The sequence below is a fragment of the Heterocephalus glaber genome, unplaced genomic scaffold, assembly GCF_053883595.1.
Source record: "Heterocephalus glaber isolate CG9 unplaced genomic scaffold, H.glaber_assembly_v1.0 deba00001764, whole genome shotgun sequence".
In the NCBI taxonomy this organism is placed as follows: domain Eukaryota; kingdom Metazoa; phylum Chordata; class Mammalia; order Rodentia; family Bathyergidae; genus Heterocephalus; species Heterocephalus glaber.
In genome coordinates this window covers 7,971,935-7,999,450 of record NW_028258461.1, presented here as the reverse complement: position 1 = coordinate 7,999,450, position 27,516 = coordinate 7,971,935, and the positions used below count along the sequence as shown (strand labels likewise).

Sequence of the window (27,516 nt, the reverse complement as noted above, 5' to 3'; positions counted from 1 at the left end):
AATCCTCTCAGGAACCCTACTGGTTTGTACTATAGTCACACCATTTTACAGATGAGAAAACTAACAGACAGAAAAAGTAACTCCTTTGCCACAAATCATAACCCTTATAAGCATCTGACCTGGGATTCAAACCCACAGAAGCTGGCAGGGCCCTACATCTTAACTACTGCAAGCAAGTAGTATGTATCATTTATTAATGATGCTGGAGCTTGCTTAACTCCAGGACATCAAAAGGTTATTGCCAGAGAGTGAGCAGGAAGGTTATTCTGTTCTGCTGCAGAGAAAGAGATAATGGCTCCATTGTTGGCTATTTGGAGTATGAAGTACTGTTAGTAATAGGCAAATGTGCAGTAGCCAGTTGGGTTTATAAGTCTGGCTCTCCAGAGGGAAGCTGTCTGTGTACAGATAGTAATAGAAACCACAAGAATGGGTTTAAGAAGTAGAATAGAAGACAACATGGAGTCTAGAAACTGCGAGTAGGGAAGAAACCAAACATTGTAAGAAAAGATGAAGAAGAAAAATTAAAAGATAAATGGCAGAGAGAAAGCAGTGTTATGAAAGCCAAGAAAAGAGCTGTTTTTAATGAAGAGGAAGTAACTGACATGATCCAATGCTGCAGAAAGAAAAAATAAAGTAAGGACTGAAGGGAACAATGAGTTTAACTTAAAGGCCCCTGGTGACCACAGCAAGAGGACTTGACAGATGGAGATAAGGGCAGAAAATAAAATGAGGAAGGCCGAGAAGCTAGGAAGTAAATGGAAAAATGAAAGCAAAGGTAAAGTTGGCTGTTAAGGATCAAAGGAAAGAGACAGGTAAAGTCAGAGTATGAAAGAGAGTTTCAGGAAGGACTTTTCAGAATGTGGAGTCCTAGATTATGTGTACACCAGTAGGAAGAAGCCAATATCTTGGGAAATAATAAATATGCAGACAAAATGATAATGATGTATCTAGGTTCACATGGCTTTGGGAAGGGATAGAATTCTAAAGGGGGGAGAGGTAGAGAGAGACAGAGAGATGGAGAGAAAAACAGAGCGGGGTGGCGCTTACCTCTGAAAGGCAAGTGCAGCCCTACTTTGGGGAGAGTGGTTGACCTGTAAGGCCATTCATTGTATTGATTCTTTGATAATATGATGGGAAAATCATATAGCTATTTTGGCGAGTTTTGGAAAAGTAGGAAAGAAATATCTGTGGACTTAGACTGGCTCTATGTGGTGCAAGACAAGAGAATGTTACAAGGATCCAATCCGTTTCAATAATTACTAATAAGCCCTTCACTGGATGCCAATTGTTGACCTTTTTCAACAAAGAAATCTCTCTTTTCCTACCTTGCTTGGCATCTTCTAAATGCTGAGAATAAAATGCAATACTTCTGCATGAAAATGGCATGCAAACTACATGCTAGTTGATAAGAATATATTGAAAATAGGTCACTTTACTAATGGGGATGCGGGTTTCGTTCCTCAACCCTGTCCTTACTATCTCTAAATTTCTACTCCTTCTCCCTAAATACATCAGGATTTCTCCTGTGTGCATAACAAATAACAGTATGATTTGCATTTCAGCACTCTTTTAAAAGAGGTTTCCAGGTGCTAGAAATAATCAGCAGAAGATCTTGTATTTTTTCCTTTAGATCTAAATAGTCTGCATCTCAGTATTGCTCATGGGAACTATTTCAAAGGCTGAAGTGTCAGAATCAGAAAGGAAAGAAGTGCGTAGGTGGGAAGTTCTACATGCACAGTTATCATATTTTTCTTTCATTTTCAAACCTGAATATGCATGGATGCAGAAAGTATAGCATATTCCAAAGTTTTTATTGTCAACATCAAATATAACAAAAAATGTCAAGAAAATCAAATTGGTATATTTAGGTGGAAATGTTCAACAGACTTGATCTTTAATTTAAATAGCTCTATTTGTTAATGAGCTCTTTCATTCCCTCTGAGTATCCTTTTAGCTTCTGGGCAATGTGCAGAGTAAAATCTCATTTATTCAATTTCACTACATTAAAATTTAGAATAACAAAAACAGAAAAGGGGTGAACCGTTTTTAACAGTTTCTTTATACAAAGGAGTATAAAATAATGACATTGAAAAAAAACCTTTAAAACTTGCAAATCAAATTACAGTGATGTATACATAAGGATATTCAACACGGAAGTGTTTTATGACAAAAACAAAGGAAACAATTCATCAACACTGGCAAGCAAATTATGGTACATACAACACAACAGAATACTATATAACTTTTAAAAAAACGTACATTTGTTGACCCAGAATTACGTTCACACAGTACAAATTAAAAAAGCAAGTTACAGAATAGCACATAGAATGGTCTCCCATACCCATGGGGGATATATTCTAGAATGTTCTATGGATAACTGGAACCTCAGATAGTAGTGAACTCTATTAAACACTGTACTTCTATGTTTTTCCCTATACATAACTATAATCAATTATAAAATAGGCACAGTAAAAATTTAAAAATAATAAGACATTATAATCATATATTTAATATATTTAAAATTTGGTTTATTTCTGAGATTTTCCATTTAATAGTTTCAGATTGCATTTGACTGAGAGCAACTTGAAACCATAGAAAGTAAAACCTCCAGTCATGGGGAATTGTTGCTTAGAATTATCAATATTAATGTACAATTAAGTACGTATATGTTTATATATACAGAGAGAGGCATCTAGGTAATAGACACTAAAATTTCTGGATCGTGAGTTTCTTTTCATTTTACTATAAAATAAAAATTACATTTAAAAAGCACCTATAAACAAAGTTTTCTGGAATCCCCCAATAACTTAAATTTATCTGCAAAGAATTGAGATAATAATTATATATCATTTCCTTTTAAACAGATCATCTCAGAACCCACACAAATGAGTCAGCATTCTTTGAATTAATCTAGGAAATAGATGAAATTACATCTCTTTAAACATACCCTATAAGAATGATCCATTTCATAATTCTTTTTTTTTTTTTTTTGGTACCAGGGTTCGAACTCAGGACCTTGCACTTGTGCGGCAGGCGGTAGGCCCCAGAACCACTGAGCTAAATTCCCAGCCCCTCACAATTCTTCATTAGTCAGGGGAGAGCTGTGTGGTGTGTATGTGTGAATAGAACAGCAAATCTCAACATTGTTCTTCAGCCATGGCACACACGCATCACAGCCACCACCAACATAAAGGGCATTAAAAAGATAACAGCTGGTTAGATAACTCTTAGTAAAAATTAGTGTATACATAAATGTTCAGAATGTTCTCTAGCAACGAACATCAGCACACAAGAAAATAACCAATAGCTAGACTCTAGTTGCTTAATATTAAAACAGGTTGAATGAAGTCTCTGCTTCATACAGAGCAATCTTCATAGTAGCAAAACCTTCAGTTTTCATATTTGACTGTCTTTGGGCAAATCAGAATTTTCAAATCAACAGGTAGAGTGAAATTAAGAATCTTCAAAGCACAGGCAACTTATCAGCACAATATTCCTATATAGTACTTGGATACTTATCCATCATATTGAGTTTAAACATTATTCTTGGAAGGTGTTTCAATGCCTGAAATAATTATTTCAACACATATTTATTAAGCATCTACTGTATGCCACATACTGTACAAAATAAAGACTCTGTCCTCAAGTAGTTGACATCTAGTAGAGGCAGATAATATGCAAATACATACATATTCATTCAACCAGAATGAAAAAAAACCCCCAAATCTTGCCTGCAAATAATTTTATTCTAGTGTGCAGATATAGACAGCACCACTGTTCGCTCAGAACCTACAGGGGATTAAATCCAGGACTCTCTTCAGAGGCTCAAGTCCCTTATCTAAAATGATATGAAATTTGCATATAACCTATGCACATGGTCCCATGTACTTTAAATCATCCTTGGGTTACTTATGGTACCTAATACAATCTAAATGCTATATAAACAGCTGTTACTCTGTATTATTTAAGGGATAATGACAAGAAAAAATGTCTGTACATGTTCTGAACAGATACAACTTTTGTTTAGTATTTTCTATTTGCAGTTGGTTACATCAATGAATGTAGAAGCCACAGATATAGAACAGGAACTGTATACAAATAAACACTCTAATCAACCAATATGTATTCAACATGATGACCCATTTATATGTGCTGTATAAATTATGGATATATATAAATAATAGATAATGGGAGATGAAAAAGGATAGTGACAAAGTGCTTTTTAAAAAATTAAGCAGTGAAGGAAGCCTCTTTGATAAAGTGATATCTGAACAGAGATATGAAGGCATGAGGAAATGAGCAGTGGGAAAGAAGAGTCCCTGTGGAAGGAGCAGCTAGTGCAAATGCCCTGAGCAGAGCTTGTCATGTTGTGATGAAGGAACAGGAGGAAGGTCAATGAGAGTAGAGCATATTTTGTGGCAAGTAGGGAGCTCTAAGTATTAGAAGGTGCAGTCACAGAGATGAGTCACATCATGGAGGGCCTTAGAGTCCATACTAAGAACTTTTGAGAAATCCACTGGAAGAATCTGAACACAAGAGTTCCTACGTGGTTTGGCTTACATTTGAAAAGTCTAACTGTTGTGGTTTGTATCTAGATATTTTCTCAAAGCCTCATGTGGTCATAGGTGGGGCTTTCAGAGGTGGGTGGATTTGAGCATGTGACGGTGGGATCAAGGATGTGATGCTGAGATTAATTCATGGTGTGATGCTAAGACTAAAGTTGCCCCATATTGGGTGTGAGTGCTACCTTCCTTAAGGGTGGGCGGGTAGCCTGGATAGGACGTAAGGGACAGAGAGAGGGTCATTGCTTTTTTGCTTGCTGCTTTTGCTGCCTTCTGCCTGCCATGAACTGTTTCTCTTCTGTGACGCCCCTCTGCCATGCCACCATGCCTTGGAGCCAGCCAATTATGGAATGAAACCTCTGCAAACAGTGAACCAAAATAAACCTTTCCTCCTTTAATGGATGGTAAAATAAGAATTTTACCTCAGCAATGAGAAAAGTAACTAAGACAATAACCTTGTGCAACATAGAGCAGGGGAGGTAGAAGGATGGAAGCAGGGAGACTAGGAGGTTCTGACAATTATTGACATGTGAGAAGGTAGACTCAAAATGTAAAAACAGGCATGATGGGAACTGATTTGGTTTTGGAATATATGTTTCAAAAGAGAGCCAAATTTTGCTGATGCATTAGGTATGAAATGCTAGAGAAAGAGAAAAGGCAATGATACCTCCAAAAAATGTTGAGCTAAGCAGCTGGGAGAATAGGTTACAATTTACAGAGATGGAGAAGACTGTAAAGGCTGTGGACATACAGTATTTAGGGAAGGGGTATGAACATTTCTATTTTGGACTGTTTTTTTTTTAGACAGGGTGTCCCTGTGTAGTTCCAGCTGGGCTTGAACTCACTGTGTAGCCCAGGCTGGCCTTGAACTCAAGGCAATCCTCCTGCCTCAGCCTCCCAAGTGCTGTAATTACAGGGATGCACCACCACACCCAGCTGGACCTGTTAATTGAAAGATGCCAAATGGAGATCCTAGGGAAACAGTTGAAAGTATGTCTTTGAACTTTAGGAAAGAGGTCTAGACTAGAAAATTTGAGGAGTCACCAACATGTGAAACTGTGAGTGGTAATCAAGAGAGTACAGGTACATAGAGAAAAGAGCAGATTCAAGAACTGGGTCTTTGTGTCTACCAAAGGCTAAAGGTGAGGAAGATAAGAAAGAGCCAGTAAAGGAGACTTAGAAGGATTTGTAGCTAGGTAGAAGGAAAATAAAGTGTCCTGGAATCCAAGGGAACAAAGTGCTTTTGAGAGGAAGTCTGATAAACTGCATTAGCCATCACCATTAGGTCAAATAAGAGGAGTATTGAGGACCAGACACTAGGTTGGGAAATGTGGAGATCACTAATGACTTTGAGAAGAGTAATTATATAAAACAATAGGGGGTAAAAGCCTGGAATGGAATAGGTATAAGAAAGAATGGCAGAGGATGAGGTAAATGCAAGTAGCATGTAATTCTTTGCGGGGTTTTACTGTGTAGACTGTGTAAACTGATAAAGGGAGTAGTTGCTAGTGAGGGATATATAATAAAGGGAAATTATTTCTTATTTAAATGGGAGAAATTTGAATGTGTGTTAGTGGGGATGGCATGGTAGAGAGAAAAATGTGGTGACAGAGAGGAGGGAGAGGGAAGAGAGGAAGAAGAAGGAGAGAAAGAAAGAGTGAACAGTTTCTGGACTCATAAACTGGAGTAAGAGATATAGGGTTGAATCTTGTACAAAATTATAAATGTTGATGTTATAAAAGAATAGGAAAACAATCCATAATTATAGAAAACAATACAGAGTATAGAGACACAGATATAGGTGGGTAACTAGATATGGTGGTAGGAATACAAGGAAATTTTGCTCTGAATTTCTGTTTTCCCTGTGAATTAAAAAAACTTTTACCATGAATAAGGGAAGGAAATATTCAGGATTTCAAGAGAAAGTACAAAATGTCACCAAGGTTGTGTAGAAAAGTAATTTAACTGGGGGAATTCTAATAATACCAATATTAGAAGGAGAAAGAGGGGAGGGAGAAAGAGAAGAAATTAAGCACTTACTAGGTGGCAGACACTGTTCATATATGATAACACACTTAGATCTCTCAACCCTATGAGGAGTGGTTATTATCTCTATATTTTAGATGAGAAAACAAATGCAATAATTTTTTTGAGTAGAAGGCTTAGCGAGGGACAAGGGTGGCACCTGTAGGTGATGAATTTAGGTAGTGTGCTTGTATTTTTCTCCAGCAGCACTAGTACCGACACAGAGTTGGCACAGCTGTGGATTTAAACCAGGTCTGGGCTGTTGCCTATTAATTAATAATGGTGGAAGACACAGAAAGTGGAACCAGGGCCGGGGATTTAGCTCAGTGGCACCGTGCCTGCCTTGCAAACGCAAGGTCCTGAGTTTGATCCCCGGAACTGCAAGAAAAAAATAAAAGAAAGTGGAATCATTGGTTAAGGAAAGTGTTTATTATGATCATTCCTTTCAGTTTGCTGTTTGCTAACTTGTTTTGCCATGAGCTTATGAATTCTATGCATACTCTCTCTTATGCTCCCTTTCCCCAGTGAAGCACGTTAAACTTCATATGATGTAAAAGTAAAGCTCATTTGTTGTGACTAGCTCCAAAAAAAATGTTTGATAGAAACAGATTTTCTTTTTTAAATCTTGGTCATTTAGTCCAAGAAATAGCATTTACTCAACTGCAAGACAAAAGATAAATTAAATCTAAATCTTTCTGGAACTTGAACTACTCATGATTTTTTAAATGAAAATCTTGAGAAATCACAATACTTCTGTGATATATTTTAACTCTATAATATGTAATACATATAACAAAAATTCTGTAAAAGGAAAATTCTCATAATTTGTATGTTTATTATTCTTTTCCTCTTTTTTGAAGGTAATTCTTATCCCCTAATCTTAAGGGCACTGCCAGAAATTAGATCAATGTCTACACAAATAAAGGGAAGTGGAAAATTGAGGTAAGATACTGTCTCAAGGATCCAATGTTTTGCTTTTTTCCTCTTCAAAAGGTAATGCGATAAAGTTAACTTTAGAAATTTGAAAGTGGCATAAGAAGAAGAGTTGCATATGATTCCCCTATGTCATAATAACCGTTTTGAATATCTTGGGGATATATTCATCTTTGATAGGGAATGGGAGCCAAGAAATGATACCGAGTCCTACCTACAAGAGGGTTTTTGTTGTTGCTGCTGTTGTTCCCTCACAATCTGCAATTTTAAATAATTCAAGCTTCTGCTAAATCATGGAGAAAACAGACGATAGTTGTTAAAGCATCGTTACTATTAAGTAGTTTGGTCCAACAAAATAATTATTTTGAGTGAATAGAAACATTTTCAGTATGCAGTGAAATGGCTTAGCAGAGAAGCATCTGAGGTGGGGAAGTGAGTTGAGACTGGAGACAGCAGAAAAAGACACAAGGAAGAAAAAGCTGAAAAACACTTCCATACTTGAAACGTTTATGGCACAGTGAACCTGCAGCTACCTAGTCCCTGGCCTACCAAGCCCAGCAGCTTAAGAAAACAGAGTGAGTTTAAACTAAGGAACATGCTGGGTTTAAGGGACTATGAGGAGTTCAAAGGTATGTTTTGAAAAATGGCTGAACTTGGCATGGTGGTGCATACCTGTAATCCCAGCACCTTGGCAAGCTGAGGCAGTAGGATTCAAAGTTTGAGCTCAGCCTGGGCAACTTAGTGAGACCTTGTCTCAAAATAAATAAAAAATGGCTGAGGATGAAAGACTTTGGTTCAATCCTCAGTATCTGGAAATAATTAAATAAATAAAAGGATGAGATTAATGTATTTGGAAAACCCATTAAATGTCCAGTTAAAGATTGATTTCCATGAACACATGTTTTCTTCACCACTGTGCCTCATTGACTCAAGAAAGCCACAGATGTGTTCTCGGTTACAGAAGCTATAAAACATGGAGGCTGTAAAGGTACATGGTTACATTTTCTGAATGCAAAAGCTGATAACCTTCCCAATCATGTATGTCATTATATTGTATACCTAAAATGTACCAATAAAATTAAAAATAATAAAAAGAAACCACCACCAGAGTGAAGAGACAACCCACAGAGTGGGAAAATTTTTTTACTTATTCCTTAGCCAAAGGACTAATATCTAGAAAAAATAAAGAACTCAAAAAAAATTAGACTCCCCAAATTTAAAGACCCAATTCAAAAATGGGCATCTGAAATGAACAGACATTTCTCAGACAAAGAAGTAGAAACAGCAAATAAACATATGAAAAAATGTTCAATATCACTGCTCATTTGAGAGATGCAAATGAAAACAACACTGAGATTCCACCTCACTCCAAAAAGAATGCCTATTATCAATAAATCAACAAAAAACAAATGCTGACTGAGCTATGGGTAAAAAGGAACTCTTCTTCACTGCTGGTGGGAGTATAGACTGGTGCAACCACTGTGGAAATCAGAGTCGTGATTCCTCAAAAAGAAATAAAACTGGAGATTCCACTAGATTCAGCTATTCCCCTTTTTGGAATCTTTCTGAAAGAATTAAAAGCATCATAGCACAGTGATATATGCACATCCGTATTTATAACAGCAGATTTTGTAACAACTAAATCTTGGAAAGAGCCCAAATGACCATCAACCAATGAATGGATAAAGAAGATGTGCTTTTTATACAATGGAGTACTACTCTGCCACAAAGAAAGATAAACTTGAGACATTTCTAGGTATATGGATGCTCCTTGAAACCATATTCTTAAGTGAAATAAATTGGACACACATGTTCAAATATCACATGGTTTCTCTCGTATGAGAAACCGAAAGTATTAAGGACCTAAGCATATACTAGATATTGTGAAATAGGAAGAAAATGTTCAAATGGGAAGGGCAACAAGAGAGAGGATGGGGGAAGAGAAGAAAAAAGGGAAAAAAAGAGAATAGAAGGGGGGGAAATGGAAACAAAGCTTTTGTAAATAAGAAGGGGAAGAGGGGTTGAAGGGAGGCGAGGGAAATAGGAAAAAAAGAAGAATCAAGATATATCATGTATAGGTACAAATTTCCTATGATTAATGTGATTATTATGTATATCTAAAATGTACCAATAAAATTAATTTTAAAAAAGTAGAACATCTTTGTGGAGAAACTCATGTTTATCTTATAATGAATTCACAAGACTATGACCTCTTCCCCACAAATCAGCTGATCAGAAATTTACATGGTTTGGAATATGATGAATATTTAAAACTAGCCCATTCTTCAATTTTAATTAATCCTTTTACAATAGCTTTTCATATTTCACTATATTATGTACTACCTGTTATAGTCATGTACTGATACAACATGTCCCAAACAGGAACACCAGGAATAATAATAAACTATGCAATGATATCTTAGGAAATAAAGTAGTTTTTCCAAATAAAAATTATTCCTTGATATGGATAACTAAGTTGTTAGAGTCAGTCATATCAAATTTTCTTTTAGTAGCTACAATACACCCTTTGCTCCTTTCTGATACATGGCAAATTCCATTCACACTTCTCTCAGGCCCCTAGAAAGAAGAGGCTACAACTGTGAGCCTCTCAAAATACCCTCTTTGTGCACATTTATTACTGTAACATATGAGCTTAATGCTGGACAGATGAGCCTTGGAAAGTCACTGTTCTGAAATAATCACAGACCTATATTATAAAACATGAACTCGGATAAGTGTAGCATTTTTTCCAGTGATACTCTCAACTCATTTAACTCAGAAGAACTTTCAGTCTCTAAAGAACAAAGAAATACACTGAACCAAATAAAAACAAGGTAACAAAGCACCCACAAGAGATGTTTTTCTTTACAAAATGTTTCATAACATGTCTAAAAAACCCTCATTGCTTTTCCATAAGCTGCTTCTAAGATAATATTAAATTTTAGATTCTGCAATTACATGAGCCCCAAGATATCTTTTCAGAACTTTTGTTACATAGACCAAGAATGTTCACTCCACCAAACCATGAGGATGCAGACATTTATCAGGCATGTACATAAGATAGATAATTCAAATAAGTAATCTCGTTTTACTCCAGGAAAAGATAATACTACGTTTTTATTTTTGTATTCTGAAATTCCCAAATGTCAGATACCGTGCTTGAAGCCACAGAATGGGCAAGCAATAGGATAGCCATGCTTACAGTGCCTGTACTTGGTTTCAAGAAGGTTGCCCTCTACTTCTGTTTTCTGTGACCCTATATATATGGAAAACACGACTGTGGCTACCACTGTAATTCCTTCTTGTATATATCTATAAATTGATCATGAAATGGAAAATTTCATGTATTACTATGTTTCCAGCATATCTGCAGTGTCCCCCAAAAGCTGTACCATTGAGCTCGGCTATCTCTCTAAGTAAGAAAAGAAAAGGAAAAGGAAAAGGAAAGGAGACAGGAAGGGAGGAGGGGGAGAGGAGGGGAGGGGTGTGCTGACACTGCAAAGGTACATCACAGAACTTCTCAGCATTGTCCTGCAAATTAAATGGACTGACTCTTCATAGTTCCTGACAGAGTTATACAAATTTCCATCTTCAAAATATATTTTTAGAAAGGGACATGGGAATATCGATCAGTCGTTCCCTAAAATGAAATAATTTGTACATAAATAAGAATTTTATGAAAGACCATGTCCTCTAAAAGTTATCTTTAATTTCACTGCCATTTAGAGACCAATGAAAGGAGTCTGTAAACTATGAAATGGCTTTTCCTAGCTCACTTGTGAAAGAATAAGACAGAACTCTCTGAATTTAATTTTTAGAAATTCCAAACATGGGCATTTTTGATACCTAACAAAATTAAATAAAAAGAAATGAACAAAACGAAGTCAAACCTACTGCTTTAGCAGTTCCTCCCCCTTCAGATTACCAATGCTTAGATACTTTATCTGCTAACAAGAATGCTCAAGCATGTTTTCTTGCTCAAAATATGAATTCTCAGCAATTATGACAAACTCATAGAAGAAAGAGATTCGCATGAATATATCATAGGTTTGCTGACAGTCTGTAGCAACACTAATAAGACCTGCTACCATAGGACAGAATTAAGATAACTCTGGGAGTAAACTGTTTTAATTCGTCTATGATTACATGCCATATATATTCAGTACTACTCAGACATCTTTTCTGATAAATATTGACTGTTCTAATACTGTTTTACTGCCTCTGAAATGAAACTATAGATTGGATAATTACCATCTGAGAGAGTAAAGCCTCTAACTATCACAATTACCCACATTAATTCAAATTGCATGAAAAGAAAATAACAAATGTTTGGAAGCCTGCACTATGTGGGAAACTAAACAAATCGGCAACAAAGAAAACTCACATATTAACACAGAAGGAAATCATGTATTTTCTCTTGTTATATTGGGTAATGATATTTCACTTTGAAGAACATTTGATTTGTTTTCTGGGCTATTATCATTGAGGCAAAGAAATAGACTGGCAAATAAGCCCTCATTACATGACTTAATAACTAAGTGCTCCATAAAAGCATATTTCTAGGCCCAAGTGAGGTATTTTTCAGTTTAGAAATATCTACTTACGTACCTTATCATTTTTAAAAGCTGTCTACCTCCTTTTACATTCTGTAAATTGCTGTATTTTGACACCATTTATACATTCATCTGTTATATGAGTCACAGACCACAGAAATGTAACATTTTCCATAGCTCAATGGGAGGAAGAGCAGGACCATTAAGGGGAGGCAATTAGAATGCACAAGCAATCATCCTTTATTGGTCAAAATCAATTATGTCCCCAGGGGAATCCTAATGTTACTTTCATATAAATAAACTAGATAATTAAAGATAGAGAAAAAGAAAAGATTGCAATTGAGAAAGATTCAACAGAAGCCTATGTCCACTATTTTGAGCAAGAGTAGATAATAATTGGTCATTTCTCCAAGTATAGCCCATCTAGTTCAAAGATGATCCCCCCCCCCCGTATATCTAGTACTGAGGAGAACTCATTAGGTCTGTGTTTTACTCAAACTCATTGATGTGGATTTTATTAAAAATTTAATAATGGATACAAAATTGTGATATTACTTTTACTTACAAAATGGATCCAAGGAGCCACAGGAATCAAATGAACACTATCATTAAATATTTGAGGTAACTGAGAACTCAAAAAAGGAAGGGAGTTGTTCAACTTCATAATTCATTTAAACAGGGCTCTGGAGCTTCAATTCTGGGTTTCTAGATCAGTATGTCCATTTTACAACTCCTAGTGCAACTGAGTTCAACCAGTGCTTCTCGTGTATAAAACAAGACATGATTAATCAAAGAACATTTTATGCAACACTATTTTGGAATGATAACAAAGATTTGTTAGACACATAGCTTCCATGAGGGGAAGGGAGAAAGACAAACACATATGCAGGCATATGGAAATATACATAATCTGAGCCTCCAAATGGTTCTTTACTAAACAGTCTCATTCTTATCTAGTCATCCCTTATTATGGAAAAGAGGAAAATCATTCATTTTCTCTCAGTCTTTAGCCTCTTGGATAGTGACATCTTCTTCTATCATGTATTTACTGCATTTATAGAACTTACTGGATATTCAGTAATGATTTGGTGTAATGAGAAATACAAAAGAAGGCGCTCTAAGGAATATTTGGGAATAAAAGAGGTATGGGAAAATATTAAACACATTGTACTTGGAAAACACAAGGAAAAGCACTACAGCATAATACTTCTACAGCCTTGTCTGAGGGTTGTAATATGACAAGAAAATAATTTGATGTTACCTGATACATATCTGTGATCTCTGCACTTAAAATGAACTAGTGAAGTCCAACCAGGGAATAGACTTAAGGACATGCAATCCAAACACCTTCTGAAGAGGCTTTTGCTAAATAAAAATGTGAAGACAGTGAGTCTATCCTTGAACTTTGGGGGATGGAACAGAATGACTGTAGGACAAAAAAATCCAACAAGATCTCCTAACTCATTTGAATACAGAATGTCACACCTGAAGAGAAAATGAATTACGAGATATTCTTATAAAAGAAAATTTCTGTTAAAAGCAGTAAGTACAATTGAGTTTGTATGGAAACTCATTTGATCACCACAAATAGATACAATAAAAGTGTCTAGAGGAGCACTTACTGAATAAGATGGAACGACCACTAAAGGTAAACAATCACCTTGGGAACTACTGTCAGTATCACAAAAGCAAAAAATACATTTTCAAAGACATGTGGAGACTATATGACTGCCTCAGAATATCAGAAGCAGCGATTCCAGAATTCCACATAAGACTTAGACTCATCAAACCACTGAAGAAAAGTTCATATATCTTTCAGGAAAGCTTCTTAGTTTTTTTCTGGCCAGTACAGACTAACAGATAAAGGTAATTTACCTGCAACTTCTGGAATGAAAGAACTCTTTCACTGTGACTCAACCCAATAATAGAATTGTCATGAATGAAAAAAAAAAAAAAAGGACAAAACGATGAATGTCAAGCTGCTGCTTTGTTCTTGTTCAAAAATTTGAACCTATTTGGACTTTTCATTTAAATCAAAATGCAAAACTGCAATTCAAAGTAAAAAAGTACAATTCAAATACAGTACTTTATTATGTTATTATGAATAAGACAGTCTTTCTGATGAGATGGTAATAGGTTGAGTGATCAAAATAATAGTAAATGAAGTTTCAATAAAATCTCATCAAAAGACAATTGTCTTCTACATCAGTGCTTAGATGAACTCTCCATGAAAAATATTATTGTTTCTAAATGTTTTGCTAATCTTAGCTTTGCGCAGCGGCAGTATCGTAGCCAATGAGGTTTATCGGAGGCGCAATTATTGTTAAATGTCTTGCTACTCTTATGAACAAAGGTTAATTTTAACTTCTAAGAGAAAAATATTATTTATAGAAAAATGAAACATGTTGGGTTCATTTTTTCCCTAATGTTCCCCAAAATGTTTGAAAAAGCCGTGTAGCACTTAGTTGGTTAAAACCTTATGCTAATTTATAACCTATGCAACAGTCATTGATTCATTAAGAAACTAAATGTTAGTAACATTCAGTAAAAGAAAGTGTTACTGTGCTTATAAAAGTGAAATGGGAACATGATGAACAAATTTGTGAAGTAATTAACTAACGTGCCAGAAATGAGCAACTTGCTTGTAATACTTTCCAGGGATTTTTTACAGTGGGCCCTGACTTGAAAACACCCTATGAAGTTTGAAACCCGTCAGGCTGAGGACTGCGGAGACATATAAAACACAGATTTAACTACCAGATGCTATTTAGTCAATAAATCAGTGGGTTAACATCTCCCATTTTTTGATACATTTCATAAAGAGAAATCTTAATATACAATACTTTTACTTCTATACAAATGATATTGATATTCTTGTAATGTGTTTTGGTTACTGAAGTTTGGATTTGATAAGATCTATATGTTAGCTATATATCATATTAAAGAATGACTCAAATTGTGTGAATGACACTTCTACTTGAAAATTTGTTATACTTAGAAAAGGGCTAGGATGTGCATCTGTAACACCTCTCAAAGGCTAATTTACTCCCTATTCAATGATGCATAGTAATACTCCAGGTAATAATAAAAAAAACTCTCAATAAACATGGTTGGTTAAAGCAAAGTAAAAATACAAACCAAATAATTGTCCATCCTTACTCAGTATGCTATTATGTCAGCATTCCAATACAGTAACCTACCACAGCAACAATCAAATCTCATTGTATTTCCAATTTCTAAACTAAGGAAGTTTACAATAACTTCGACAAAAATGGCAACTACTTCCTTTCCCAAATAGAAGACTGATCATATAAAAAGACTACTGTACATTAAAAAAACTCCATCAAATATGATGATAGAAAGTGCTAAATGGGAAAATCTGATCTTTAACTTAAATCTATTTGTATATTACTTTATATGAATAGTATCAAAATGGGGGGAAAGCAATGATAAGCTTATTGAAAATCTCCTCTACTGACTCATCGTACTTCCGCCATTTTATGGCATTATATCTTAAGAACTTATAGGGTATTTAAGCCAAAATCTGCTACACTGTTGAACCTTGAGGGTGGAGCCCCACACTTAGGAGTCTAGTCAGAATTGCAGAGAGCACCAAAAACATCGTGGAAAAACCTGCATTTCATTTTTCCTTTTAGCTCCTGGAAACTCCCAAGGCGAAAGTGTCCCAAATGCTGCAAAGAAAAGTCACTGGGTCTGAAACAAATGAAATCCAGAGCTGTTTCAAACACATCTGGAATTCTTATATAATTCTTAAAATTTTTATTAGTCAGTGTTTGCAGCACATAACGATTACATTCCTCACGGGGAGTTGGCACACATGAGTAACACATCTTCATTCTTTCTTTCACCGTCTTCCTCTTGTCTCCCTCTTCCCTCCATCTCTTAGTCCCTTTCCCTTTGCAGAACATCTATTTCCCTATTTCCCATTATCTATCTTTTAGTTTGCTCTTTAGTTATATTTTGGGTTTCTCATATAAGAGAAACCATGCTGTATTTAAGCTTGTGTGTCTGATTTCACTTAACATTATAATCTCAAGATGCATCCGTTTTCCTACAAATGACTCGTTTATCCTTCTTTATGGCAGAGTAGTAGTCCCTTGTGTATAAATGCCACATTTTCTTCATCCATTCTTTATCAATTTTCTTTATCCTTTAGCCTGCTGATGAACATATAGGCCACTTCCAAGATTTAGCTAATATGAGCTGTGCTAGTATAAACGTGGATATGCATGTATCACTGTGCCTTTAACTCATTTATCCCTCATAACTTTTATTCCTCATCTCTCTGCCTGCATTTTCTGCATACGTTGATTTTATACAATTAGAAAAACAACACTGCTATCCAGGCAGCTTATTTCAAAACAACTGTTTTTCTGGATCCACGGCTCCAAGGGGCAGAGCCCTTGCCTCTCTGACAGTAAGGACCATGAGTGGTTCACACAAATAGATGAACACAACTAGAATGTGTTATAAATATCAGATATCAAAAACAAAACAAAACAACAACAACAACAAAACACCTCCCTTGATGTTAAAACTCAACCCTCAACCGATCTCGCCAAGGCTTCAGAGGTTCAAGACAGCTGCTATTGGGAGCATTCGTGAATAAAAAGATGAGTCATGGAGAGAGAAAAAAGTCTCACCTTAAAAACATAGAGATGGCACACCTGTGATAAGAAGGGTGCTGGCTAAGAGAAGACATATTTGAACCATGTCAAATAAAATGCTGCTCTCTGTGTACAGAAAACAGGCCGAGGTCCACAGTGAAGAAAAGTGCTTTGTAAAACTGCCCATCACAGTTGTGTCGACCCCTACGTGCCAGGTTAATACTGGTTTAAATAATGTTTCTTGCCTAGATCAGAGACACTAGCAGTCAAAATGCTTGCTGAGTCTGTTTTCTTATGTGAAATTTTGAAACCCATGGATCTGAATATCCTTATAACATATAAATGCTTCAATTTACTGAGAGCCCTATTAGACCTATTCTGCTTAAGCCAATAATTCTACTGTGACATACAGGAACACAAAGAAACATGAGTTGGCCAGGTGGGTTCCCATGCTGGTAAGAATATGAGAAATACAAATATGATAAATAGCTTTACTAAATGTGGTTTGCATCCACTCACTGCCTCTAGTGTGAACCAAACTTCTACTCCCAGGGAAGTGGTAAATGAGTTACAGGGATCTTGGAGCAAGTGAAAATATTTGGGTCAAAACTGCTCCATTTCCTCATCACTTATGAAAGTCAGTGGTAGAAAATTTACGCCCTTCTGGAGGAAAAAAAAGAAAACCCAGTTTTTAATTATTCAAGATGCAAGCTACTAATGCATCTTGCGCATTATAGCTCTAAGAAGTTGTACCTTTGTTTATGGGTCAAGCACTGTTTCTCTTTGTTATGCTTACTACTATAGCATGAAATCACAGAAAAATGCAGGGAAAGGTATCTCTGGGTCATTGTCCAAACATGTGAGCTGAACTCATACATCCAAAAGCTTTGGTGGATTGAATCCACCATAATCTACTTGTGCTATGCGAGTGGGAGATTTGTTTTAATCCCACATTTATAAAAATTTTAAAACAGTTTGGTATCATTTTTTGATGTAACTGAAGACCATATTTCATCACATTAAATTTTACCACCTCGTGATTTAAAGACAGTGTCTTAATGTGATCTTTTGAAGAGTGCGATGCCTAGCAACCCATATGTATTGTTTGGTAGAATGGGTAAATTTCCATAATGATGCACCCTTACTCACCCCCAGCCGCAAGGGCATCCGAATTGTTTCCCTATATAGAATCTTCTTACAGTGAGTTCTGGGCTAAAAATAGCATTGCCAGGCTGCATAAGTCAGGGATGAAATAGTTTATCCCAATCTTCCTGTAGTAGATCAACGATTAACAACTAACAAATGAGACTTCAAATTTACTGCAGATCTACATCTGCACACTGCCAACTCCAGACATTGTCCGTTTGGATCATTTTGATCACTTTTCGGGGTGCCTTTGACCTTGTGGAGATTCAACAGGTATCTACTAATTGATTGCCTGAGAAAGTTCATAGGGTATTTCATACTTCAGATTCTCTAGGAGTTGCAATGTGTGACTGGGTTTTGAAGACTGGAGAAATAAAGGGAGTTTTCAGGAAATCTCTACTTCACAGATTATGATACAATATAGAAGCATTCAGTTTCTAGTTCCTCAGAAAAATCACCTGCAAAGAGGCTTTGTCATTAACACTTTATTCAAGTGATTCATTATTACAGCAAGGGCAGGAACCATGGAATACTTTATACAATATTTTTAAGAATTCTTTAATCAGACCAACACAAACACTCTACAAGAGACTTGTTGTACCCGTGCTGATTTTGTGACCAGGGTATAACAATGGATTTGTTACAGACAGGCTTTTTTTCACTGGTATTTGCTACATACTGTGGAATTTTACCTGTTTGATTTTCATTTCTGAAAACTATCACTATCATTTCCCTGGAGTCTCACTGCTAATTATGAAAGTATTATGGAACAATTTATACCATCCTTCTGTTAAACATTGCCTATCCTTTGCATTTTTGTAATCTAAATCCTAATACTTTGCAGTTGTTATATACATTTGACTTTTCCAAATCCAACTCCAAATTTATGAAATATGTTTTCTTGGGTAAAGATAAAAAAACCATTCCTAATTTTCACTACTATTATAAGCTATGCCAGAATACTTATACACATATGACACATATACCTTTGGGAAGGAGGTTTTATGTATTATTGGTACTGGTTATATACAAAATCCATTCAAGAAATTAACTGAGGTTTTCCCTGTAGTTCTACTTTCAGGGTTGTCAAAAGTAGTTAGCATCAGAGTATCTGATGAATAACTTAATCAGAATATTGCAAAGACAGTCTTATCTATCTGTATATTCATTCTGGGCAAAACATTGAATGTATTAGTCAGGGTCTTACAGTTATTAACCTTGGTTACAGCTATTGTAATGATCAGACAAATGTTTTCATTTAAAGTTTCTCTATGCAAAAGTCACAATTCCCTTTAAGCATTGTAATCATTGAAACCAGTACTGTAAACATTTAATTTTTTTCTTGTGTCTTGTAATTTACTTACTTATGTAACCTTGAAATGGTGACACTTAAAGCAGATTTACACATGGTTATACCCGGGTCCTTCAACATATTTTAAATATCAAAAGACGTGACAGAAATAATATGATGTATTTTCATATAAGTATGTATCAAAAACAAACTTTTTGCTAGACATGGTTCTGAGACTAAGGGCAGAGTACAGAGAAAAGAAATCAGTTATTAATGAGCACAGAATTTGGTAGGCAAATTATTTCAAAGCACAAATTTCATGGGAAGGACAACATGAAAAAATATCTTGGTAAGCTGGTTTTTTCCTATCCTATTGTAGATTAAAATGACACAAACAAGAAGGCAGGAACTAAAAACAAGGTCATGATCAAGATATGCCACTCACTGAGTAATCACATAAAATATATCTAAAAACTCATACTTATTCCTTTTCATGAAGCAATTAAGCATTACCAAATATGTTGCTAGAGCAATCTCCAAATATTCAGTGCACGTTATATATTTAAAACTTAGAATTATTTTGGGAATTCCAAAATAAACTAGTGTTATCATAGCAACTGAGTGATGAATATAAGATTGGTTTCTCCACTTGCCTTTTTCTGTGTGTGTGTGTGTGTGTATAAAATCTCCTTACAGTTGGCTTTACTTGTTAAAATTCCTCTTAGACAGTAAAATAATTGGCAGGAACAACTAACTCCAAGATACTGGCTTTTCCAACAAATATGAATTTAGCTTCAGAGTTAAAACCATGAGACACTTTGTTAAATATGTGCCCTATGGCCTCTACTTTAGATTATTTTTTTAAACTTGGCCTCAAAAACAGAATGCAGAGCCAACGTCCCTCTATTTATCTACAACCAGTACTGTCTCTCTGATTTCTGAGAAATTCCCATCCTCCGTCATTCTTACACCAAGAAAGTAGGCCTTCACCCTGAATAATTAACCAGTTTTATTATTTTTTTTGACAGAGATGATAAAAAGAATATACTTAATTTGGAAGGTATAATCAGGTTTATCTAATTTCATATTCAAATAATGCCAAGTTAGATTTTCTTTTGCATTTTAATGAAATTTGTATTATCTGCAAAGAACATTAAACGTGAAATAATCTGAGACTTGGGAAATGTATTTTGGCCTCCAAATTATGCTGATTTACTGGTATTCTGAAGGGAAAATCTAAAAGGAATACAACTATTTTGGTATATTCGTAGCATAGTTTTAATGACTTCTTAGCTCAATTGTATCAACACAGTAACTGAACAACTCTCTAAAGCAAAATTTAGCTCCTTGGGTAAAACAGCCATTTGGGAACAAATAAAATGTATTTGTTTACTCTGCTTTTATTCCTACAAAATAATTTAACTTTTCCATTTCTAGAGATATCACTCTGAATTGCATGTACTCATTATTCTCATAATATTTGAACCCATGGACTGACAAAAACGTCAGATTTCATACACATTCCTCAAACAGCTTTCTACATATTTTCAGAAAAACTAGAAACTTAAGTTTTGATAGTCAATACTTTCGCAATTTTATATCAAATGTTAACAATTTTTAATGAATTGAAGGAAATATGCAAAAATTGTAGCCAGAAGTTAGAATTTTTTTGTGCCTACTCTTTTTAGTTTGGTATTTTAATTTGAAAATGATCATTTTCTTCTATATTAGATATGATATTGTTTGTGTTTAAGACTATTTCCTTTTATAATTGAGTCATCCTCACTTCTCTAAAGAGCTTTAATGATTAAACCAGTGTTCTCCATTTAATTAAATTTGTAATCCTCCATGATAGTATCTCCAGAAGTTCTATGTACTTGCTGATATACAGATTTGACATAATTAAAACACTTTACATACTACAAATGTTTTCTAGGAGTACATTCATCGCTCTGAACTGATCAATGACTTCATCTAAATTTTAATTCCTCTTGTTCATTAGAATATGGGCAGGAGATGTGCAGTCGTACCACTAAAAATTAATACTTATACCATTACACTGAGGAATTAAACAAATCAGCCAAAGAGTAAGCTGAGAATTGATAGGTAAATGTACTAAACATCTCAAGCGTCTGCACATGATCCAGTCCCCATAAAGAGTATGAAATTAAAAGCTTTATCAGACCTGATTTTAATACAACTGGATAACATAAACAAACAATCCTTCCATAAAATAACTGTATGTAAGCTCAATGAGAATGCCAAGACCAGAAAATCCTTTCCTACTGTATCCTATTTTTTATGACTCATGTTAACTTTGGTAGAAAAAATATTTATACTTTTCTACCTCAATTTAACTATCAATCAGCTTACAAGGTACAACTGGGAAGCACTGGTTATTTTTAATTTATTGGCAAATTATATTATTTTTCTAAGGAGGTTAGGGATTCCTAAAAACACAATGTTAAATAATGAGCTATTAGGATCAAGACACTTGCGTGGTCTCAAAGTGGTTCCCCAATGGATTGTTTACTAGTTAAATAACAAACCAAAAATCTAAGAGTTATCCAGTAGAAAATCAGCAACACCTTAATTAGATCATCAAAGCTAGCATCACTGGTGAGAAGACGGACATTTCTGCCTCTAGATGTGATATTCCAAGAAAGATAGTGCCACTTATGCAGTACTCTGGTTAGAAATACTTAACCTCAATCCAGTCATAATTATTCCCCTTCTAAGTATCTTGCCCAAAGAGCTAAAGACATCACATTACAGCAGTACATGCATACCAATGTTTCTAGAAGCACAATTCATAATCCTGGAAGCAGCGTGTATACCCAGCAGACAAACAGATAAAGAAAATGTGGTATTTATGCATAATGGAATACTATTCAGCCGTAAAAAAGGATAAATTCAAGATATTTGTAGGAAAATGGATGCACTTGAAAAATATAATGCTGAGTGAAATAAACCAGGCACAGAAACTTAAATATCGTATGGTATCTACCATTTGAATAAACCAAAGTACAAATAAAGGGCAAAATAAAGGATGGATAGAAGGAAACAGGGAGATAGCTCTTTTGCAAATAGGGAGGGGTCCAGGAGACCAACGACAAGGGAAAAGGTAGTTAAAAGAGGTAAGATGTGTTGTGTAGAAGTACCAAATAGCCATATTAAGAATGAAAATGAGCAAAGAGGATTTAGAGACGAAGGAAGGGAGGTAGCGGGGAAGAGAAGGGGATTAGAAAAGAATCACACTGCGTTATGCACATGCACCTGTTCCCCAAGATGAACATAATCTTCAGGTACTGCAAACATGTACTAATAAAAACTTGTAATGTTCTTCACTATATTCACAAATGTATATAATAAATCTCTTCATCGGATTTCTCTTGGACAAATTTCTAATTGTTTTGAAAAAAAATACCAAACAAACCTCAAATTGCATATGTTTATTATAAAAAACGGAGGATGGAGCTTTTTCTTCAAAAATACCAATGTCATAAAAGACAAAGAAAAGCTGTGGAACATTAAAGGAGACTTGAAGAACAAGTTAAAGCAATATCTGGCCCTAGACTGAATCCTATACTGAAAAAAAATGCAGTAAAGAACATATCTGTCAACTTATAAAATTGGAATATGGACTGTAATTAAATCAAATATTGTATTAATATTAAATTACCTACTGTTGATAAATGTACTGCACTATTGTTATATAACAAAATAATCTATTCTCAGGAAAAACACACTGAAGTATTTAGGGGTAAAATGCCAGGATTCAACATATTCTCCAATGGCTCTGAAAAATAAGACAAGGATGGATATATAGGTAGGTATGTAGGTAAACAGACAGATACGTATGCCAACAGATACATAGATAGATAGATAGATGACAGATGACAGATGATAGATAAAGCAAATGGGATAAAATGAATCTGAGTTAAGGACAAATGGTATTCTTTGTACTAGTATTATTCTTACAGATTTTTTGTAGGTTTGAAATTATTTCAAAATAAAGTTTTCTTCAAATGGATTAAAATTGGGTTCATGAGAGCATACCTATCTTTCTCTTTTGTGTTCAACCAAATCAGTCAACAAGTATTTATGGAGAAACCAATAGCATGCACTCACTGAGACACTGGGGAGGTAGGAGTGAATAAAAGAAATGGAATACATGTTCTAACATGCTTAGTAGAGCGAAGGCAGTGAGGAATGAGCAGATAGTTTAAGGGAGTGTCACAGCCTTGAAGGAGACAAATGAGAACAATATAGAAAACAAATATACAGCATTGGTTAAGGTAATCAAAGGTAGCCTTTCTAAGGAATGTCATTTCAGTTAAGACATCTACAATGAGAAGGAATTAGCTATGCAAAATATCCCAAGGGACCATGAACTGATAATGGATAAATAAAATGTGATAAAGCCATACAATGAAAGATGTTATTCAGACATAAAAAGAGTAAAAGCCCGGTACATGCTACAACATGAATCAATCCTGGAAAACATGCAAAGTAAAAGAAGCTTGAAAACTTTATGTTAAGTCAGAAAAGGTCACATAATTCAATTTGTATGAAATGTCTAAAGTAGGGAATTCCATAGAGAGGGACAGCAGAATTAGTGGTTGCCTACAACTGGGGAGGGGTTGGGATATATTTGGTAATTGGTATAATTTCATTATTTTCGGTGATGAAAACATTTTAGAATTAAACAGTATTGATGGTTAAATAACTCTATAAATAACGTAAAAACTACTGAATTGTACCTTTAAATGGATGAATTTATGGCCTATGAAGTGTATCTTTTTAAAGCTGTGTTTTAAAAAAAGAGGGAAAGGAAACAGCAATGAGTAATGGAAAATGGTACTGGCTTGTAGCATGACAGGGTCCAAAAGTATGGCTATGAGAGTCATAAGGTTGAAGAACAAGAAAATGTGATGAGGCCTAAAAAGGTTAAAGAACTCAGAGGCCAAGATGTTGAATGGATCATCTACCAGGTTCTGAGAACATCCCAAAGTTAATATATGAATGACAATCACAGAGTCAATCTCTTTGAGATTAATGCCAATAACAAGACACCTAATAGCTGGATTATCTGTAGGAAATGCTCCATCTCAGGCTCCCATATCCCTTCCCATTAGCAAAAGCATCCTAAGTATATGGTGCTTGTATTCATAAATACATATACATATCTCAGGGATCAATTGTTATGTCCAAAAGGAATATGTTAAAAGGCACTGTCACTTGGGAAAGTGCTCTATTTAATATTTAAGTTTATTTTTATTTTTTGTTATTATTTGTAAGAAACTTATGGGGTAAAGTATAACAACTTGATAGACATATATAGTGCGAAATCAAGGCAGCTGATATTTCACTCTCCTTAAACATTTTCGATTATTTAGCTTGGTTAAAACAGTGATACCTAACTGATTATCCAATGTCTAAAAATGTGTCATGGATGGTGAAAAATAGTAAGATTATAAACCCTACACCAAAGGTATTTGGGCCTAATCTAAAACTTGAGTCACTGGACATTCTTAATCTTAAAGGGAAGCAAATCTAAGGTGGCAAAAAGAAAAATAAGTAATTCTATGGTGTCATAACTAATAAGGGACTGGTATTATTTCATTTGTCATTATTTGATATTGAATCTTCTAAAGGAGATTGTATTATAAATGTTGGGAATGATATGTAAGTCTAATTCCACGTGACAGGGAGAAGAAAGTTGGCAAATTTAAGGTACGTGGAAATTACCCAGTAGAGAAGGCAAATATGTTTGACCCCTTAGTTCAGATTCCAGGTCTAAAAGGGTCCCTGGGATCAATAACATACACTTCTTTATTCCCACAGCTAAGTATCAAAGAGATCTGCGAATCTAGTTTGCTACTGTAGTTCCAGGACCATAAAACACAGTGATTAAATCACTCACACAAGTCTTTGGAAATGCATGAATGGCTTACTTGTCACAGAATTTCTACCTGTCTAAACATTTTAGCTTGCCCAACCCCAACTGAAGGAAAACTGTGTACTCTAGAATTGGAAAACTAGTTTTGAGGAATGGTTAGTAATTAGATAAAGATGCTGCTATAAGTTCTGCAACATTCCAAAATCAAAAGAAAATGCTTTTGGTTTAACTTTGCATCTTTACTATGTTGAATGCAAAATCTGTTTTTATCTCTCTATTAAAATAGATACTAGGACATTTCCAATTTTTGCATATTTAAGACACTTGATTTTCTATATGGCTATTTTTTTCAAAGCAGTTTTGAAATTTTTATTACAAATGGCTTTCTGTAGTTAAATATTTAAACTACAAAGTTTTGAGGAACGCTTAGAGGATTATGGGGAACTCCTTATAATTGGTAAATAAAAACCAGAAGAAAAAAGTTGTGTTTTGCACAATGAATAATAATTTCCTTGTAGCTCCAGAAAGACTTAGTTTCATCATGGCCAAAAGTAAATATGTTATGAAATAATGTCTAATTATGATTCTCTGTGTCACAGATGGTTTCTCACTGCCACTTGAGCCTACATCAAGTCTGTCCCCCATGGCAACAAGAAAAAAGGGGGGAGGGGAGGGTGCACTGCAAAAATGCTGAGATCATCATGGAAAGTAAACTGCTATCTCTAAAGCAAAAGCAATGTGAAGGTGCTGTTTCTTTAATGGACCAAGGAGCGGGGAGAAATGGAGATATATATATGAACAAGTATATACATAAAACAGAGTATGTGTATGTATGTATATATATATACATATATATATATATATATAACTGACTTCAAAAGAAATAGAGGGATATAGCAGCAGAAATGCAAAATAAGACAGAAAAAAGACAAAGAGATAAAGTTTTCCAAGGATCAGCATATTCTAACATCTCAAGAACAGTCCTTCATAAAGACAATTTGCATGCAGGAGCAGAAAAAGACTTTCATCAAACTTTGGGATAAAGAAAATGTACATAAATTCATAGTTTCTGACTTCATGGTGAGGGGGGTTCCCACTGCTATTTGGTAATCATTTTTCTTAGCCACAGATCAGTAGTTTTAGCATGGGCTCCACATAAGATCAACTGAGAAGCATTAGAAAATAGACCCCACCCTTAAGTATACTGATATAATTGGTCTGGGTGTGGCACAAAGGATGGAATATTTTATAGGTCAGGTCCCCAGGTGATTCTGATGGATAGCTAAGGCTGAGACTGCACTGTCTGATTAGAGTCTAGGCACCAGCAAACACTTCCTGATAAAGAAACAAGTTATTTAGTAAATAATTTAGGCTTTGTGGTCTGTTACAATTATTCAACTTTGCTGTTGTAGCACAAAAGCAGCCATAGACAAAAAGTAAATGAATGAGTGTAATCATTGTTCCAATAAAATTTGATTTATAAAAAGAGATGGTGGGCTGGATTTGGCCAATGGCTGCAGTTTCTTTGTGTGGTTAGTAAACTGTTTCTTCTCCCCTTTCCCCAAATTGCTGTTCTTCACTTTTGCCATCTCTATGCCTCTGATATTCACAGATGATCTCTCACTGTACTTCAAAGGGAAAATACAGGTCATTCAGCCGCAAATCCTTCAACTGCCTTGTCCATCAGCCGCAGATGCAGTATACCTACATGGGCACCTGCATCTCTTTGCCTCCTATTATAGGAGTGTCCCTTCTTTTTAAGGTGAATCTAATTCTTTCACTTATATTCTTAAATCTGTCACCCTCCCATACCCTTTGGGGCTGTACTCCATAAAGGCTCTACTGGCTCCTTTCCTTTCACTTAAACATACCCAAGTGTCTTATCTTTAACCAAAGAATCCTCAAAGCCCTCATCAACCCTGTGTCCTCTCCTAAATATTCCCATATATTTCCCTTTCCCTTCTGAATTCTATGCCTGTTGCCTCTTCTTCCTCTCTTCCCTCTTGACTCTTCCATCCACTACAGTCTGGCTTCTGTTCCAACCACTCCACTGAAAGTGTTTTTGTCACAATCACCACAGATCATATGGCAAATTCATAGTTCCTGTTGTACTTATTTACTCTGACGCATTTGACTTTGCTGACTCCTCCTAAAACCCTCTCCCCATTTAGTTTTTGCGATATCATTATATCATTGCAATATCATTATATCACTATATAATTATAATTATAATTATAATTATAATTATAATTATAATTAGTTCTTCCCCTGCTGGGTACTTCCACCTTCTTATGCTACATATTTTCTCATCTATTCCCATGGTATCAATCACCACTGATAACTCCCAAGTTTTATCTGTAGCTCACAGTCCTTTCTCAAGCTTAAGGTCGATATTTTCATATACCTAATGCAGGCTGTACTGAGGTATCTTTGGCCCCAAATCTGCATTTTTCCTTTATTCCTATTTGGTTACTAG

The 27,516-nt window shown here is 35.2% G+C and overlaps 1 protein-coding gene and 1 pseudogene across 8 annotated transcripts in view; one reads left to right on the top strand and one right to left on the bottom strand.

Annotated features, from left to right (window-relative positions):
* Fgf13 (fibroblast growth factor 13) overlaps nt 1-27,516 on the bottom strand; it is a 514,864-nt gene that overhangs the window by 37,804 nt on the left and 449,544 nt on the right. The gene's annotated exons all lie outside the window — the stretch shown is intronic.
* LOC147821101 (U4 spliceosomal RNA) lies at nt 14,340-14,459 on the top strand (annotated as a pseudogene).